The sequence below is a fragment of the Symphalangus syndactylus genome, chromosome 3 (assembly GCF_028878055.3).
Source record: "Symphalangus syndactylus isolate Jambi chromosome 3, NHGRI_mSymSyn1-v2.1_pri, whole genome shotgun sequence".
Taxonomy (NCBI): domain Eukaryota; kingdom Metazoa; phylum Chordata; class Mammalia; order Primates; family Hylobatidae; genus Symphalangus; species Symphalangus syndactylus.
In genome coordinates this window covers 20254845-20269006 of record NC_072425.2, presented here as the reverse complement: position 1 = coordinate 20269006, position 14162 = coordinate 20254845, and the positions used below count along the sequence as shown (strand labels likewise).

Here is a 14162-nt window from a genome sequence, read left to right as displayed (position 1 = left end):
TGGTTGTACAGCATTTTCAAGGCTAAATTTCCAAAGAGCCCCTCCCTTATTGTTGCCTACCGAATGGAGGCACTCCCTGGAGACCTTAGAGTATAAACATCACCAGCCATAGGCTCACCCAAGAATTCTCTCTTTCTTAATTTCCCTAAATTTGCTCCTCTTTGAAACTCATTTCAATTCAAGCCACATTAAGCATGTTCTGGGCACTCTTGACAGTTTTCTTATTTAATTCCCATAGCAGTCCTGTGAGATAGGTATTACTATCCTTTGTTGCATAGATGAGGAAATTGAGGTTCATAGAGGTCAAGTGACTTGGCCAAGTGACAGAGTCAAGCTGATGAGGTTCTTTCCCCAACACCAGGAAGCCTGTAGCAAAGCCATATATGTAGCCAAGTTTTTATGAGCCATCTGGGCAACAGGGGACGAGTCCTTGCCATACAGACCAAGGGATCCATCCAGAGGCAACAGAAGCAGCAGCAGTTTTTGTTTTCTTGTTTTAATGCTTTAAAAATCCTACAGGAATTCTGATTGGTCCCACTAACAATCCATCGAGGCTCACCAGCCGGTTGACTCCTGACCTTCCATGCTTCCCATCCTAATTCATGCAAGGTCCTTGGATCACAGTGTGAGCATCAAGACCCTGTTAGAGTTAGCAATGACCTTTACATCAGGCTTTTCAAAATATGTAAAACAGCTGTGCAGTGGGAACACTCCCCCCCCCCCCACCCACCACACACCCTGACCAACTCTTAACCTTGAAATATGGGTAGATGCATTTTTCCTAATTATAGTGTTTTCCCCAAGTTTTTAGGAAATGACTTTTCACATAGCTAAAAACCATTTGAGATGTAGCTTTTCAATTGCCCAAGCAAACTACTGAAGCATGCAAAAAGAAGATTCTTGCAAATAGATTAATTTCCTTGGCTTAAAAAGAAACCCCAGTAGCAGGGGAACAGGAAAAAAAGAATGATGTGAAAAAATTGGTAGTGGAGGGGTGGGAGATTGTTTGGCTGCCATACTTGTGCCTCTGATATCCTTTTGTTCTCCCACCTCATTGTATTAAGGATGCTAAATCAAACATGATTGCAGTGATGTTTGTGTGTGAAAATGACAAAAGCAATGGGCCAAAATCCCAACCTCATCTTGAACCCTGAGGACTTTTATGGCTTTTCCTTCACTAGGCCCTCCCTCTAATACACATTAAAGACCACATTGTTCAAAAGGGTCATGGTAGGTTTCATACCCCATTTTAATACAACGGAAATGGTAACTGAACTTCCAAGTTTTGTTAGTAATATTTGTATGACCCTGGAAAGTGTCCATTAAAATAATCGATTCTTTGGTTTAAATATTAATGGAGAATTACAATATATCAGGGGGCAGAATCAATTGTGTCAAGGAGGTACTGTTTGTGGTGATTAAATCAGACTTTCTTCCTGTACATCATTTTCCCCAGCAAAAGGGTACCGATTAGAGATGGGTTAAAAATATCCAGATGATGTGAGGCATCCAGGTATTTTTCCTAGCCTCAAAATTGTCCGGATTATGTCAGTTTTCAACTCAAGAAGCCTAGAATAAACTAAACTTGCTAATTTCAAGCGCAGGTCTCCCTGCCTCCCCTTATTCCATTTGTCTGTCTGCAAGCCACATTTTGGACCCCCAGTTCATTTATGCATTTATTCCTGGAAGATTTCCAGTTAGGAGAAGACTATTTAAGTCTGTTTAGGATTCCATTTTTCTCAGCTGTTACCAGTCAGTTGTCACCAGTACTTTGGAGGTTTAGTGGAAGAAAGGTGGCAATGACTCCATTACTCTTTCCAAATGCCATAAAGAATTTGCATCAAAAAAGTACCTAATGAATTAATGCCTTAGTCCTCTGGAAAAGGATACAGTAAAACAGGAATGTTACAGGGTTTGGGAAAGGGGAATCTGAAAAATGAAAATCTGGGCTGGAGTAAAAGAATAACAAACTTGGTAGTGTTTTAAATATCACAATTTCATTGGCGGAATTGCTCACTTTCCCAAGCTCAGGTGTTTTTGCTTAACATCCATATAACATGCATTAAGATGTGGCACAATATCCCAACTTTAGTGCATTTAAAAATCAAATCTACAATTTTTGTAGAGTTCTTGACTCTAAGTCTGGTTTAAATTATCTCAAAATAACACACTAGGAACATCTGTTTAGCTCAGTTGAAGTTTCGAGAGCCAATATCAGCTGTTGGGGGAGGGATTTCACACATGTGTTACTCAAATCCTAACCAAATCTTAGTTTTTTCATTCCCTTAATGATGCTTCCAAAACTAATAGGGTAAAGCAAACATTAGAATAAAAAAGAAGAGAAAAAGGGAGGGAGGAAAAGAGGAGAGACAGAAGAAAAAAAGATTACTTACTCAATGCTTTGATGCGTGTGACCAAGACCAAAATGATCACCCTCTCCAATTCAATACAGTATTAGCATGAGGACAAAAGGCATTTAAAAATCAATTTGGAGTTATTTCTAGTGGAGGTTACCTAATCTTTGCAAGTTGAGGAATGAGAATATTCCCCAACGTTGAAAGGGCACTCAAGTATTTTTCTCCTTTAAGCGGCAATCTAATTTTCACAGAGAATTCATTCGGTGTCATTGTTTTGGTTTTAGGTGTCTGTCCTGCCAGGCAGGGGCCGTGCACAAGGGCTGCATCTATCTTGAAGTGTGCACAATGGCCTCTCTTACGGCTCTCTCTCTCTCTGTTATTGATCCTTACAGATGCTCCAAGGCCCTTCCCCCACCTTTCTCCAAATCCCAACCCCCATTCTGAAAGATAGCTTAAGAAATAAGACTTCCTGCCTAGCGACTGGCAGGGCTGAAAGACCAGATTGTATGACTCCACAGATCAGGCCTGCCACAGTGAAAGCTTGAATAGAGTTAACCCTCTGTGAACTAAAACAAAACATTTGTATGCCCAGCTGTGACAAAGGTTAATTTAAATGGACAAGGGCCCAATATCTAAAACCAGGCAATGCTTTTTTTACAGTAGCATTTTCACTGACCTCTTTTGTAAGCAGTTGATTTTGCCTCTTAAGCTTCCAAAACCTCCTTCAACTGGGATAATTCATTTTGCTTTACTAGAATTTTCAATGAAAGATCCAGGTGAACAATTTTAAATTCACTTCCTTATTTTATGAAAGTTCTTGTTTTGGTACCGTAAGTTATTTTCTGCAGTTGAATGGCTAAGAAAAACTGAAGTTTCAAAACTTAAATATGAACCAGGGGAGAACTTTCTGTGCAAACCTTTTTTCTCTTTCAGAGCTAGTGGACTACATATCACTAAGAGACTCAAGCTGGTCGAAAAAAAATCTAAATCCTCCAGAGTCATCCCTTCTAAACTCATGTAATTACTGCTCTGGGACTCTGCCAGCTCCTAAACTCCTGTCCAACAGATCCAAAGCAAATCTTACTTCTTAAACTACTCCTTTCTGGAAAAGCTAGTATATCCAGGTTAGTTTAACAAAGAATTTCTACGCATATTGGGGGAGGAGGCTGTTCAAGATAAATAACAGGCCTTATATATAACTGGTATTTTCTACGAACTTTCTCTTGTTTCTGCTAACTTGCACTAAAAACCAATAACTGTGGCATGTAAGGTGCTGGGGGACAACATATAAGGGAGAAAAGAAGCCAGGGTTACTAAGAAGAAGAATGCTATTATCAGAGGGGGTCCCACTTCCCTGGTTTGTGTATCCCCAGAGTGAGAATGAAACTGCAAAGCTGCCTATGGCAGATGTTAGCCATGCTGCAAGAGGCTGGGAAGCTTTCCCAGGACCAGCTATTTCATAGGGTTAATGCCAGTCCTAGAAATTTATCAACTGCTTCAAAGAGTTGGGAACTCTTCTCAGCAGTGCTTGCCTTTAAGAAAACCAAACTCTTCGCAAACTCTTAGCTTGTACTTTATAAACATGGCAAAAGATTCATCCATTTTATCTGTTCCTTCAGCTGTATGTGTCTTTCCTGGCCTAAATAATAAAGCTGTGGAAAAGTGGGGTTTCTCACATAACTAGGAGACTATCCCAAATAAACAAGTTATAACACTAGCGACTATTCATTACATACACACACATGCAGAAAATGTACCCATTTAAAAAGCAACCCACTTAAAAAGAAATTAGCAATGGCTTAGTCTTATATCCCAAACTGTAAAGTATAGAAGCTCCCCACCAGAGAATGAGGTTGCCTTATCAATGGCCTCATGACCCCAATTCTATCTATAATTAACAGTAGTAAATAAGGCTTTGGCAGATAGCGAACTGGATTAAGGAATTTAAAATATAAACAACTTCTGTCAAGAAATAAACAACAATTTTTTAATGTAAATTTTATCTATGTACTGAAACATTAATTTTTTTTCAAATCACTATAAAATTTAAATTAATCCCCCCTTTCTTCTGCTCTTCATCAACCACAACAATGAATTCACTGCAGTTCTCTCTCTCAATTCTTTTCTCCGTTCCAAAACATTTACAGCCACTTGCTACATACATGAAAACTTTCTAGCTGAATTCTGCGAAGACACAAAAAAACAGTTGCCTGTGGACTGCCTCCCTTCTCCCTCAAGGCTATTTGCTCTAAACCTTCAAAGAAAATTTCTAACCCTTAGATTTGGGCCCCAGACTGTTCCTTACCTTCCCATGTCTCCATTTCATGCTTCTTGTAGCCTGCTGAAAAGTTCTATTGCAGCCATGAAGAAACAGAGATTACAGGACAAGTCCAGCTTGATGACTACCCTTCCGACACTTGGTCAATTTCTCTAAGCCGGGACTACGACAGTCATCCTCACAGGTCAGTTTACAAGCTGGTCATGTGATTACAAAGTTCAGGCTCTAAGGTCACAACGTGTATGGAGCTCGTTTATTACCAAAGGTTATCTAAGTGGAACTGATAGACTTATTTTCTTTAGTTAACAATACTGCCTAGCACGTCTTTCTGAAAACTATTATGGGAACCATTTCATGGGAAATTCTCCTTCAGTCTTCTTTAAGCTAAGATCCTAAAATTAAAAGGCAGCATTTTAAAAGAATTTATTTAAAAGAGTTCTGGTATGTGGGGTTTTTCTTCTTTTTTTTCAAGAATTATTCTATGCTATAGTTTTCCGTACTGGATTAGAAAATTTAAAGCCAAAACCTTTGGTCTAAGGAAAAGACAAAACGGAAACTCAATGTTAGGTATGCAGGGTTTTTCTGGGGGATATGGGGGGCATACAGAAGCGGGATTCCCTGTTTTCTGTCGTTATAATAAACAATGACAAGGCAAATTCCTCTAAGAAAATTAATACATGGAGCTAAGAGTTGTTTGCAGGGCTTACTTTAAATCTAGCCCTTCATTTCCATGCTCTGGTTATCTATACTAGTTTGAAAGAATGCTCTGGTTATACATATTAGTTTGGAGAAAGGAAACTAGGTCTGCAAAATCCTTTTACAAAGCAAAAGTTACTAATTTCACCACCCCCCATCCTTACCCTTAGCCAAAAGTTTACACCTTCAAACTAAGCTTCTTGCTTCATTCCCCTAAAACTCATAAGATCTTAAACAATCATCATGCTATACCTTCCCTGATTCGTGAACCACACCAGCAGCATGCAGCAGAGTGTATAACACCGAGTGTGCACATACACACTCATACCTTACCACAGTACCCCAAAGGCTGGCAAATTGAAGCCACATGCTAATGGCACATGATGTCAAACATTCAGCTAAACATTCAAATATCAGGACACAATAAAATGGCAAGCTCCACTAAGAAGGTGGAATGGCCCAGAGAAACTGATTCCTGAGGATAAATGCTTTTTAACTGTGTAAAATGTTTCATTCTATGAAATCTCCCCTCCCAATTTAGCTTTAGGAATAACTTAAAGGCTATGCACACTTTACAGCAGTATTCCAGAAAAAGGAGACCCTTCTTGGAGTAGGACTGGAATCTGTCACTTAGCAGCCATATAACTGAATGGCAAATATTGCTACTACCATACTAGAGGGCTTTTCTAACCAACAGAGAGCATTAGGGTCATCTTACAAAGTAGGGCCTAAAGAGAAAGTGACCAATGATTTAGAGGAGGAAAAAGGCTGTAATTTGTCTAAAAATAAATATTCTGCCACTGTCATGACACACTTTACCCCATCATAAATACACTGATCAGCTTTCCCACCCCGACCCCAACCCCAACCCCATAGATTAATATTTTCTTCTCAGTCCCTGTGGATTTAACATAGTTCTTAAATGATTTTAGTGAAGTGACTACAAATAGAATGAGGGTGGAAAAAATGGAAGGGGAAGGTCCACTAGCAAAAAGCTACTCAACTGGAAACAAAGGGCAGCTCTCTGTCTCCCTGAAAGATATGGATTTATTCGAACTAAATATCTGCACACAACAGAGGTGTAGTAAGCCTCTGTGCTTTATTGCACCAACTTTTGGAGGAAAAGATGAATAAGGTGCTATGAGTCTAACTTCTGCTACCAAGACTGAAGCAGACGCCTTGATTTTCAAGGTGAGTCCAACTAACAATCCTTGATGCACCCATAAGCCTGAGAACAAATCTTTAACATAGCTTAAGGAGACAATTAAGTTTTATCTTTGGATATAGAGTCACATTTCTTCAGCATTCTCAGTCCCACAAGTTTTTTGAGAGCACTTTATAGACTCTACTGGGAGGAAGAGGCGAGAGAAGATGAACACACACCACACTGCCCATGTGAATGCAAAAGATGAACTTATTTATTTATTTATTTATTTAAGACAGGGCCTCGCTCTGTCACACAGGCTGGAGGGCAGTGGCGCAATCGTGGCTCACTGCAGCCTCTGCCTGGGCTCAAGCGATCCTCCCGCATGAGCCTCCCACGTAGCTGGGACTACAGGGGACTACAGGCATGCACCACCACACCTGGCTAATTTGTAAAAATTTTGGGTAGAGATGGGAGTCTATGTTGCCCAGGCTGGTCTTGAACTCCTGGGCTCAAGTGATCCACCTGCCTTAACCTCCCAAAGTGCTGGGATTACAGGCATGAGCAACCACACCTGGCCTAAACACTAATTTTTAACTACGGCTCTAAGTAAGATTGTTTAGCTGGGGATGGGTGTGCACACCAGTAGTCCCAGCTGTTCAGGAGGCTGAGGCAGGAGGATGGCTTGAAGCCAGGAGGCGAAGGCTGCAGTGCGCTATGATTGTGGCCTGTGAATAGTCACTGCACTCCAGCTTGGGAAACAGAGTGACCTCGTCCCTACTTAAAAAAAAAAAAAAAGAGAGAGAGAAGAAAAATCATTTAAGATTAACAGAACTACTGGAATTTATAAGTGGGAAGGAGAGAGAAAACAGGAAATCAACATTTTCTACTTGCTAATACTAGCTTTGAAATGTGGGAAAAAAGTAGATGAACAAAATTCTAAATCCAAACATACGTAGCATTTGCATACTGCAAATCTAATGGAGTCCAAATTATTATTTTTTAAATTTTGTTCTTTATATAACGTCCTTTGTAAAAACGAAACCAAATAAAAACAAACCAAAAAAGAGGGGCAGGGTAAAGTTAAAAAAAAAATAATAAAAGGAAGGGAAAGAGAGGAAAAAAATAAAATAAGACGATTTATTGTTTCTCCTCAGCATCCTCCTTGGTCTTCTCCTTCACCGAAAGAGCTTCTAGCTTTTCCGCCACTTTTTCGGCATGATCGCTTGTTTGCCGGATCTTTTCTTTTCTCTCTCCAATCTCTTTCCTGCATTCTTCAAACTTTGTTTTGAATTTCTGTGCATTCTCAGCATTCAGGAAGCGGATGGCCAGCAGCTCTGGCTTGGGGCACTCGTCGTTCCAGACTCAGGCATGGTCATTACCCACGTTGGGTTTCAGCTCCACCACTGGCGTGATGCAGTGGTTGGCACAGATCTTCAAGGTCTTGTCCCTCCTCATGAGGAGGCGGGTGGTCCCCTTCTCCTTGTGCTTCAGGAGCTTGACGTCACCAGTGCCTCGCTCGTTCCATTCTGGGAGATGGTTCTCTGAGGCAAATCAGTTTCGCCCCCATTTTAAAAAGTTCCTCTTTGGCCGGGGGCGGTGGCTCACTCCTGTAATCCCAGCACTCTGGGAGGCCGAGGCGGGTGGATCACCTGAGGTCAGGAGTTTGAGACCAGTCTCGTCAACATGGTGAAACCCCATCTCTACTAAAAATACAAAAAATAGCTGGGCGTGGCGGCGGGCGCCTGAGGCAGGAGAATCGCTTGAACCCAAGAGGCGGAGGTTGCAGTGAGCCGAGATGGCGCCACTGCACTCCAGCCTGGGCGACAAAAGCGATACACCATCTCCAAAAAAAAAAAAGTTCCTCTTCATCTTCCTCCAGCGTTTTAAAATTTCTTGCTCAGGAAGAGAAACTATTGGCTCAAACTGAGGGTCATGGTTGGACTCGTCTGCATTCTCAATGGAAGTATCGTGGTCTTCCTGAGTGTCCGTGGCGGCCGCCATGAGAGCGCGGCGGCGGCGACCGCTCGGCTGAGTCGGTCGTCGCCGGCCCCGCGGCCTCTCGGCGACTACTCGTAGCTCCTTCCCTCTGCGTCTAGCTATGGAGTCCAAATTATGAATGGCAGAACCTTAGTTAACCACCAAGAGATTGTTTCCACTTTCATTTTAAAGATGGACAAACTTAATGAAGCTCAAAGAAAGGAAGAGGCAGGAGTCATCAGACCAATAGAGAAGAAAATAAAATATCCCAGTCCTCCATTTCTTCCACTAAACCACATATCTTGAGGACAGGAAAGGGCAAAGCCTCTTTTGAGATGTTCTTAACACCATTTCCCATATGTTTATTCAAATAGACGCTCTCAAAGATGACTGCAGATTTTGAGGCTGAAGGGGTAAGTTTAGTCCTTCAGTGTAAAACAAAAGACAGTAAATCTAGTGGCCACATGATCACTAGAATCATTTCTGCCTTATTTGTTTTTAAGAACCTTTCAATGAATGTCTGATGCAAAGTGAAAGCCGGGTGACCGTTCTCAAGGAGAGGGACTTGTATCCATTTTAGAAAATCAGGAACATGCAGAAAATGTTTAAAATTCCTTTTTAAACTTACAGAGGTGAAAACAAAAGCAAGAGCCCAGGATCTCTGGTTCTCATCTGTCAGATCCTTGACACAGACATTCCCTATGGCAAGGGAAAGAGTTTAATTCAACTAAATAGGAATAATGAAATCACAGTCAAATGAAGTCCATATTATCTGGGACTAAGAAGCAAAGTTCCTGAGAGTGGAGAAAGAATGAGAGCAACAAAGAACATCCTTGGATACAATTTCCAGTTATGCCTTCAACTCCTGGAGGTGGAAAGAATTCATATATCAGGAAAAAACTCAGGAGTTGGAAACTAAAACAAAATATTCCAGAAACCAGGTTTTAAAAATCCAATTCTAGAAACACTCATGGAGTGTCTCCTATGAGCTAGGCACTATGCTGGCTATGTTGACATAAAATAATATGTGATCCTTGCCCTAGAAGTACTCATCATCTGGTGACCTCTCCAACCTTATTTCTCACCATTCCACAGTAACTCACGAGCAGTGCACATACACTAAACAGATAAATGACGGTATGATGTTATGAGTACAGTAACTAAAGTGGGTAAGAAAAGTGTTAGAGAAACTAAGATGAAGAAGCAATTCATTAGAACAGACTGAGGTGCCAGAGAGGGCATTACATTTGGGCTGAACCTTGAAATTCCACAGGCAGACAAGTAGGAAAGGTATTTCAAGACCTGAAGGAAGAAGGAGAAGGAATAAAGACGATCTCAAAAGATTTTGTAATGCCAATGCTATGTAAAAGGGTAATATGACTGATGACTGGCCGTGGGGGAAAAAAAAAAAAAGACCACAGAGTGTGCTTTAAGAAGGAAAAAAAAACAAAAAACAAAAAACAAAAAAAAACGCGGTGGCTCACGCCTGTAATCCCAGCACTTTGGGAGGCCGAGGCGGGTGGATTACCTGAGGTCAGGAGTTCGAGACCAGCCTGGCCAACATGGTGAAACCCCATCTCTACTAAAAAATACAAAAATTAGCCAGGCGTGGTGGCACACGCCTGTAATTCCAGCTACTCGGGAGGCTGAGGCAGGAGAACTGCTTGAGCCCCAGAGACCAAGGTTGCAGTGAGCAGAGATCACTCCACTGCACTCTAGCCTGGCCAACAGAGCGAGACTCTGTCTCAAAACAAATAAAAAAACAAAAAAGACTGGCTAGGTGTGGTGGCTCACATCTGTAATCCCAACACTTTGGGAGGCCAAGGCGGGCAGATCACAAGGTCAGGAGATCGAGACCATCCTGGCTAACACGGTGAAACCCCGTCTCTACTAAAAATACAAAAAATTAGCCGGGCGTCGTGGCGGGCGCCTGTAGTCCCAGCCACTCGGGAAGCTGAGGCAGGAGAATGGCGTGAACCCGGGAGGCGGAGCTTGCAGTGAGCCGAGACGGTGCCACTGCACTCTAGCTTGGGAGACAGAGGGAGACTCTGTCTCAAAAAAAAAAAAAAAAAAAAAAAAAAAAAAAAAAAAGACTATATATAGACTATATATATAAAGCATATATACCTGTAATCTCAGTACTTTGGGAGGCAGAGGTGTGTGGATCGTTTGAGCCCAGGAGTTCAAGGCCAGCTTTGGAAACATAGGGAGACCCCTGTCTCTATAAAAAAAAATATTAGCCAGTATGGTGGCACACACCTGAAGCCCCAGCTATCCTAGCTGAGGGGGGAGGGTTGCTTGAGCTTGGCAGGTTGCAGTGAACTGTGATCACGCCACTGCACTCCAGCCTGGGCGACAGAGCAAGACCCTGTCTCAAAAAAAAGAACAGCCTTATGTTAACAACCAAATGCAATATATGTACTTTTAGATCCTGATTTGAACCAAACAATTGTAAAAAGACATTTTTGGGACAATCCAGGAAATTTAAATATGTGTAAGAATTTAATTAGGTAAGTTTCCTACCTGCGAACTGAGGAACCTGGAAAAGGTGAGCTTTTCCTCCATTTAAAATTTCTCACAATTCCCCAGTCAAGATTTTATCCATGAATTTTTAAAGTATCCCAATCAAGAACAGATTATAATATGAATAAATAAGTCCTTTTCAAATGAAAACAAAGGAATCAGATACAGAGCATATAAATATAAACGCAGTCAACTATTGTGTCTCCTGAGAGGTTTAAACAAGTTGGGACTTATTCATCACATATGGCACCCGTGACTGTTTACCTTCTTCTCAATTAAGACCCAGATTGGCCCTGAGATTAATGCAAATAAATACTCTAGCCCTGAACACAGCAACAGCTCAAACTGCTGTTAAGCAACATGTGAAGCTGAAGTAAAAAAAGATCAAAGTTGTACAAAGCAAGACTCAAACTTGGGGGCAGAGTAAACTGACAGGCTTTCTCCTTCAGTGCGCCTATAAAGGTAGACCACTTGAAGGTTAGTTGTTTCCAAGCCAACTCTGGCTTCAGCCCTGACTTCTCTGGTTATTTCATTTGTTCATACATCCATCTGCCTGACCTAGAGACAACATCAGATGACATAGGAAAAGACTTCTATCCAAAAAGAACTCACTTCTATGTGAGAACTCTGGGAAAAGGCAAGATAAAATGCCCCCAGTGAGTGTGGTATGATCTCATTGAGTCCCATCAGTGGTTCCCAGGAACCTATGGCATAAAGGCGCACACTCCTAAGGCCCTCCCTTTATAACCCAGCTCTTCCTAACTTCTCCAGCTTCATTTCCTACCACTCCTCATAAGTACCCATTACTCCAGCCATGCTGACCCACTTACTTATAGTGCAAATATTATACTAAGCTATTCCATTTGCCTGGAATAACTCTTTTCACTATTTCCTTATAGTTTCCACTCCCACTTACTAATCTTACTGGACTCAATTTAAAAACCACCTCCTCTGTAAAATATTTTAAGACTCCATTCTCCCAGACTTAAAGTCAAATCACACCCATCTTCCACGCTGCCTGGATCCCTAAAATATACTACGACATTACTCATCACGTAGTATTTTTATTTTACAATTCTATCCTTTCTTATTAATCTCATGTACTCCAAATAGTCAAGCCCAGGGCTGTCTTCAGTTTAGTATTTAAAAGGCTTTCATAATACGTTAAAGCAATTAGATGACTCCTCGAGAGGTGTGTGTGTTGTGTGGGTGGGGTACAGTTCTTCTGTTGAATTTCTTAATAGTGCATTCATATTCTTCTTCATTTTCACATTTTCTAACTCTTTCATCTTACGTCACGAAAGGTTTTTTCCCCTAGACAAACTCTACTTTATAGTCTCCCATGTGTCAGGCCCTGTGTTAAATATACATTTTCTGATTTAGAAGCCTACCTGAAACTAAATCTTCCAACAATGAAGGGCTGGTACCGGTAGTCAAAGGTTCCTGATCAATATGTCATTTGCTGGGTTCTTGCATCAGTGTAGAACCACCTGTTGCTGACGATCTTTTGATTAACATATATAACATATGTATCTGTCACTGGATTCCAAAATATGAGAGCAAGGACTGTGCCCCCTATTTTTGCCAACCACTGTATCCCCAGTGCTTGAATATTTGTTGACTGAAGAAAGGAAGGAAAGGAGTTGCTTCAGAGAGCAGCAACATAGGAAAGGGGGAAAAAAACCCTTCAGGAATACAAACAGACCACCTTAGGCCAGCCATTCCTGCAAAGCCAAAACCAGTTTTCCCAGTCCCAATTCCAACTCCAGTAAATCTTTTTTGTTTGTTTTTTTGTTTTTTTGAGACGGAGTCTCGCTCTGTCGCCCAGGCTGGAGTGCAGTGGCGCATCTCGGCTGACTGCAAGCTCCGCCTCCCGGGTTCACGCCATTCTCCTGCCTCAGCCTCTCCAAGTAGCTGGGACTACAGGCGCCCGCCACCACGCCCGGCTAATTTTTTTGTATTTTTAGTAGAGACGGGGTTTCATCGTGGTCTCGATCTCCTGACCTCGTGATCCGCCCGCCTCGGCCTCCCAAAGTGCTGGGATTACAAGCGTGAGCCACCGCGCCTGGCCCCAATTCCAGTAAATCTTACCCATACACAGAGCTCTCCTCTAATTGAGAGATTGGCTGTAATAAATCTGACAAGATCAGTTGCAAATCAGCAAGTGGCAATCCTACCTGCACCAATTCTATCCCTTTCTACTCTACTAAAAATTGAACTCTCTAAGGATAGGCATAGGTAAAAGAAAGGACAACAGGGGTTTACGCAGTCTTTCTTTAGGGTAGAACTTGGCTCCTGATGGCAAAGGAATCCATTTTTATCAAACAAGAAATAACATACATAATCCCAATCTGAGTCAACTACACTCAGCAACTGAGACTTATCCTAGGTCTTGGAGTCAGGAACTGCCCCCCTGAATCTCACATCCTGATATCCAACTGCCTCCTGGGCATCTCCACCTAGATGTATCCATCATAGGCACCTCAGACGTCTAAGTCCAAACTTGTCTTCCTTTAAAAATCTGTTCCTCTCTCTGGCCCCCCTGTTCAGTGAAAGGCATCAACCACCCAAGCCAAAAACCTGGCACTCTTTCCATGGCTCCTTCCTTCTCTTTGACTATACCCACATACAACCTGTCATAAATCCTGTCTTTTCTACCCCCTCAAAAGTAGCTGAATCAGCTACCTGAAGAGGTATTTACTAAACAAAGATGGGATAATTTGAGCATCACTTAAAAATTATTAAATAGGGCACAGTGGCTCACACCTGTAATCCCAGCACTTTGGGACGCTGAGGCGGGTGGATCGTTTGAGTCCACGAGTTCAAGACCAGCCTGGGCAATATGGCAAAACCCCGTCTCTACCAAAAATACAAAAAATTAGCTGGGTGTGGTGGTGCACGCCTGTGGTCCCAGCAATTAAGGAGGCTGAGATGGGAGGATTGCTTCTTGAGCACTGGGAGGCAGAGGTTGCAGTGAGCAGAGATCGTGTCACTGCATTCCAGCCTGAGTGACAGAGCAAGACCCTATCTCAAAAAACATAAAATTTAAAATGAAAAAAAAAATATTAAGGGGAAAAATCAGTATTTATCTTGCCTTTCCTAGATGAATTATACCACAGGGTGATAAACAGCTATGGACAAATTTCTTTATGGAAGCATTCCACATGATAAACAAATAAGAAAT

At 41.8% G+C, this 14162-nt stretch overlaps 1 protein-coding gene and 1 pseudogene across 12 annotated transcripts in view; both read right to left on the bottom strand.

Annotated features, from left to right (window-relative positions):
- NR6A1 (nuclear receptor subfamily 6 group A member 1) overlaps window positions 1-14162 on the bottom strand; it is a 258389-nt gene that overhangs the window by 76005 nt on the left and 168222 nt on the right. The window lies entirely within an intron of this gene.
- LOC129478900 (ran-specific GTPase-activating protein-like) lies at window positions 7554-10166 on the bottom strand (annotated as a pseudogene).